The sequence below is a fragment of the Corvus brachyrhynchos genome, unplaced genomic scaffold (assembly GCF_000691975.1).
Source record: "Corvus brachyrhynchos isolate BGI_N302 unplaced genomic scaffold, ASM69197v1 scaffold116, whole genome shotgun sequence".
Taxonomy (NCBI): Eukaryota; Metazoa; Chordata; class Aves; order Passeriformes; family Corvidae; genus Corvus; species Corvus brachyrhynchos.
This window is the reverse complement of record NW_008240221.1, coordinates 9,755,647-9,760,969: the sequence shown is the minus strand read 5'-3', so window position 1 is coordinate 9,760,969 and position 5,323 is coordinate 9,755,647.

The window sequence follows — 5,323 nt, the reverse complement described above, 5'->3', positions numbered from 1 at the left end:
GAAAAGACTAAAGAGGAAGGAAGCAGGTGGGTGTAACCTGCTCTACTGTGGGCTGTTGCAGTGGTTTATGCTGAAGCTCACAAGCAGTGGCCAAGACACAGAACTCACCTTTTTTACACAAAAATGGGCCTGCTTGCTGGGCTGGAGAGTCACGCTCATTAGTCCCCACGTTGTCCCCAAATAAGGTACTGCCCCTCTGAGGCGTCGGGGTGTGAATTGAGCTGCAAGGTTCAAGTGAGTTGTTGGGTTAGCCTGAGGGGTGATGGTCCCTGGGTGGAAGGAGTGGTGGGGGGAAATGCAGATAGGTCAGAAAGTTGGCAAGACTTATGACACCCCTTAGTGACATCAACAACATGTTCATCTGCCTCATTCTCATCAGGACTGGCCTTGTGAGCTGGTAAAAAGACAGGTACCACCTGCAGACAGGGGAGGACAGGAGAATAACGACAAGAAAGTAAATACTACATTATAAAATGCTGTGACTTTGTACCTTTTCCAGTTTAAGTGCTAGACTTCCCTCTCTGAAGCCAAGAAGTATCATTTCAATCTCTCCCACTGATGACATAAGGCTGCTGCATGACACATAGCCTTTATAAAGCATCAAACATCTAGAAATGTGATAGTTGTTTTTATCACAATGCTCCCAACAAACGACACATGCTGTTAATATGAATCTATCTTTCAGCAGCAGATATTTCAGGCATTGTTAGTAACATAATCTCATGATGTTTCCCTAATAGAGTATGCTGCAGATGTGAATCTTGCTAGAGTGTATTCTTTCTTTGGTTATCTTCCTGTAGTTCTTGGCTTCAGTGGGACACGCGCCTATGTACCGTGAATATGCTCAGCCTTGTTAATCTTTGTCTTGAGTCAGGTCTTTTTTAGCTGAAGTCGTAGGCGCAGAGACGATGGAAGAGCACTGCAGGTAATGGCATGGGCTGGAGGACACTGTGGAGAAAAGGGGGAGCAGCAGGGCCAACCAAGAAATAAAATGTGACAGTAGAAAGGCAGTGGTGCTGTTATACCCTCCTTAAAAGAGTGTATAACATGTTTGAGGTGGGATTAAGGGCACAGCATGCCAAGGGCAGGAGAATCCCTGGGCACAGTACTCCCAAGGAGCCTACACCGCTCTTGAGGGGCTACTCATGTTAGTGTTGGCTGCAGGGTATGGCCAAGAGTCACCCATCTCTCTTGGGCAATTATCCATATCCCTTTGTGGTGGCTGTACTGGCACATCAGTGGTGCCAGAGGTCTTGTCTTGGCCCTGAATGCTGGTGTTTCTGTCATTAACATGTTAGAGCTGTCCTTGGCATGGGTTTGGCTTGGGCTTACTGAAAGTCTCTTGTACTGTTCCTGGTCCTGGCTCAGGAGCTAGCCTGGGCCAGGGACCATCAAAAAGGCAGTTTGGATATGATCTCCCTATTTTAGAGGCCAGGAGAGTTTAATAAATGCACATGGCCATGCTATGACAGCATGCTTCTGCTCCCAAGGCCAGAGAACACAGCCTGGAGCTGCCTGGTTTGTTGGTAGGGATGTAGTCATTGTGTCTGAGAGCCTCCTGCAACAGGGAGGCTCTTGTTTCTTTTACTGTGATGCAAAGAACACATGAAATAAGAAAAAACACAGGCACTGATTACATTTTTTAAAAGATATGTTCTTTAAAAGTTGCATTTTTGCTAAGTAGAGAGCAAGGCATAAAAATTTAGAAGAACTCAAAGAAAAGTGGACCTTGAGTATTAGACAATACAATTTTACATGTGTATAAATTAAGAAAGCTACAGAAAAGTAGAAACAACAGGAAGTCAATGTATAAAAGTCTACACACTTGATAAACTAGATCTGGAAGATCTTGTGGAATTTCTCATCACTTTTACAAATTAATATCTTTTCAATATTCCTATGAGCAGGTGTAATAGTGTTAAGACAATATTTATTAATTCCTAGCTTTACCACATGTGTGTTGTCTTCTGTTAATAATCCCACTATTTAAATGGAATTGATCTAATTGATCTAAGATTGGTGAGGCACGTTGTTGAATTGTACACAAAATGCTTACAGACTGCTCTTAGGTTTATTGTCAGAGTCCAGGTAATTGTTAACTCTTTGAATATAAAATGAATAATATTTTAGTATTATAAGTTCATTAAGTCCTCTGCATTTGTTAATCTCACACTCTGTGTCATCCTAAATAAGATGTGTTTCCAGTATATGTCTCTATTGTCCAAGTCCTAAATGTATACAACACATGGTTTTATACTCACTTATTTGAAAAAAAACTCCACCAAAATGACTTCACTATTGTGGCCTGAGGAAATAGTGTTCTTGCAGCTGCCTGTAACTATCAGTCAGGAATATTTATGTTGACTAAAATACTCTAATAACTACATCACTGCTGTATGGCTCCAGTTTTGTTGTAAAGCCTGACCATGGTGTTACTCTGACAACGTTGAAGGTACAGCCATGATATGGCCTGGCTGTTGAGTTACTCTTTTTTGCAAAGTGAACCACCAGCACTTGAAGGGAGGTAAAATTTATAATGGTTTCTCAGAGTCTGAAACTTTGGATAGTGCTTCTAACCTGTCTCTTGCCTTCTCACATTTCCTTGACCTGGAGAGACAAAGAGCCTGCTCCCTGAACAGGCTCCAGTCAGGGTTGCCAGACCTTGTCCTTCTTCCCACCAGTATTCCCTAACCATCTATCTGACACACATCTTTAATTTTTCTCTTCTTTCTGTGAATTTGAGAACTCATGTGATGGATCCTGCGTGTGTTTGTGGGTGACAACACTGTGGGTGTTGAGGCACCAGTAGGGAGAGGGTTGACAGCATTAACTTGCGTCTATGGAGGAATCACGCTCCTGGGCTTGAGGGATAATACACCACTCTTGGGGTCCCGAGTGGCTTGATGATGCTGGTTGGTTTGAGAATTTATGCCAGCAAGCATCTCTGGCATGTGGAGCCACTGATGAGAAAGGGGACAGTCTGGGCTGCAAGGGCACATGGATGATACCCAACAAATGTGTTCTCCAGCAAAGCTCACCTCACTCATCTGCATTTTCAGCTCACACCAACTAACTTGAAGCAGAGCCCAAAGGAAGCAACAGTGATTTGCCAACCAGAGTTCAGAGCACATCTTTTCCATGACACCCATGAGGCCCCAGTCCCAAGCATTTCAGGGAATAACTGTTTTCCCTTCTACTTGTGCTCTTCAAATCTGGTAATTCAACATTACGGTCTGCCACAGACCTGAATGAGAGCAAAAGTTTAATCACTTCCATACTGCCTCTGCTCCAGTCAAGAGTTTAGTCTGAGCCCATTTGCAAATAAAACAATAAAGACAAGACTGTTGTCTTAAATACATTTCAGTTGGAGCTGTGTATTACAAAGAAAAAAAGTGAGAAGCTGCAAAGCCCCTTCAAAGGCAAACTGGTAGAGTTAGGAGGTCTTTTCTTTTTGCATAAAGAAATAATGCTCAGTCAAACACCTACAGAGTGTAATTGTACGTGACAGTCCATGTCAGCATTCAGCAATGAAAATTGAAGTAAACATTTTTTGTTTTTCAAGCTGGAAATCATGCATCAGCCTAATGAGTAACAGGTTTTGTTTGTTTGTTTGTGTTGTGTTTCTGTTGGTAGAGAGGACATATTCTTTTGTTCTCACCATTTTGTGTTGGCTTGGGTCTCTAATGCTACCATCACATTGACTTTGACAGATTCAGCTGGAAAAACAGACACATTTTAACTAGTGGTGCCCAAATACCAGCTGTGTGATATGATTCACTTTGCAGAGGAGGAAGAGAATTGTCTGTCACTGTCTGGTTTATACCTGAAGGATGCCTGCTACAGAGAAGGTTTCTCCTGTTAAACCTACACAACCTGTCTCTTTCTAAAAAAGTATTTTTGACAGCTGTCACACACACACACGTGCTGTATAAATGAACTGACATCTGCCTTACATACTTTGAATTATAACCACGCTGTGGTGCTATTAATTATTTTTGCTATCAGTTTGCTCAGTAGTCTGATCATCCAACACAGCCCCAAAAAACAGAGGCACATCTTTTGAAGCACAATTTAGAAAAATATGTATTTCTTTCAGAGAGGAAGTGTAAATACTTTGAACTTTAAAATACAATCTAATTAAGAAGTCAGGGAATGCTAGGTTGAACACTTCAATGTATTCAGGTCCTCTAACATGCAGTTTTCCTAATTTAGTGTGCTGGATGATTGAGGAGGGTGGAAGACATGCTAGAAATCAGATATGGCATGACTTTAGTGAATATGGAATGTTTATTCACTGTTTATCATAAAGCAAAACATGAAGGGACTTCCATGAAGATTATGGGATGGCAAGTTCAAAACAAACAAAATATATTTAAAGTGCAGCACTTACAATCTTGAAACTTTATGTGAATTTAAGCAAGCAATTAGATGAATTAATGGAAAAAGGTACTCAAAAGCTAAGAACACGAAGAAATAATCTCTGTCTCAGTAAGTCCTTATGCCTATGATTACTGGCAGCAGGAAAGCAATGCCAAGAGAAGCATCAAGAATCCTTTCTGCTATTCTGCAGTTTCTTAGTTATTCTGTATCGCTCACAGACCCAGACTGGTGGGGTTAGCAGCCACTGGGAGCTGGCAGAGGGGGGTTTACCCCTCAGGTACTGACACAAGCCTGGAGGTCAACGCTGAAACACCTCTGGAAGGCGGTACTCAGTGCCCAACACACAATGAAAAGGGGTAGAGCTCCTCACCAAAAGGGGCTGTATCTTTCTGTCGCTGTTTAGCAGGCACGCAGGCAAAGAAGTAAAGAGGGGGGGCTCTCCATATGTGTTCCACACAGATTTATTTTGGTAACATGGCAGGGACAAGGAGGCCAATTGGTGGGAGGGTGCAGGGATCTTATACTGGGTACAAATAGGCGGGGAGAAGGATCACAGCCAGTAGGATAGGGGCAAGTAGGTGGGATTGACAGGAAGGCAACCAATGGGAACAACACATAGGAGGGACTCAGGGAAGAATCCAATGGGGCGTCGAGAAACGAAGAACTTTCTAGAACTAATACATATTAAAGAAGGGAAATGAATATAATAACTTCATTATGTGAAACAGGGAGGAGAAAATATTAACCAATCAGGGGAAAACATGCAATAGGTGGAACAAGGGAATCATGGGTTCTCACCATGACTGTTACATGCTAAACTTGGGTTGCTGACTGTTGGTGCGACCCAGCCCACTGCGGGGCTGGGGCAGCGAGATGCCAATCAATCCCAGCCCATCCCCTGGATCGAGTTTCCGAAAGAGGCAGACTCAGAGGGTGGGTCCAG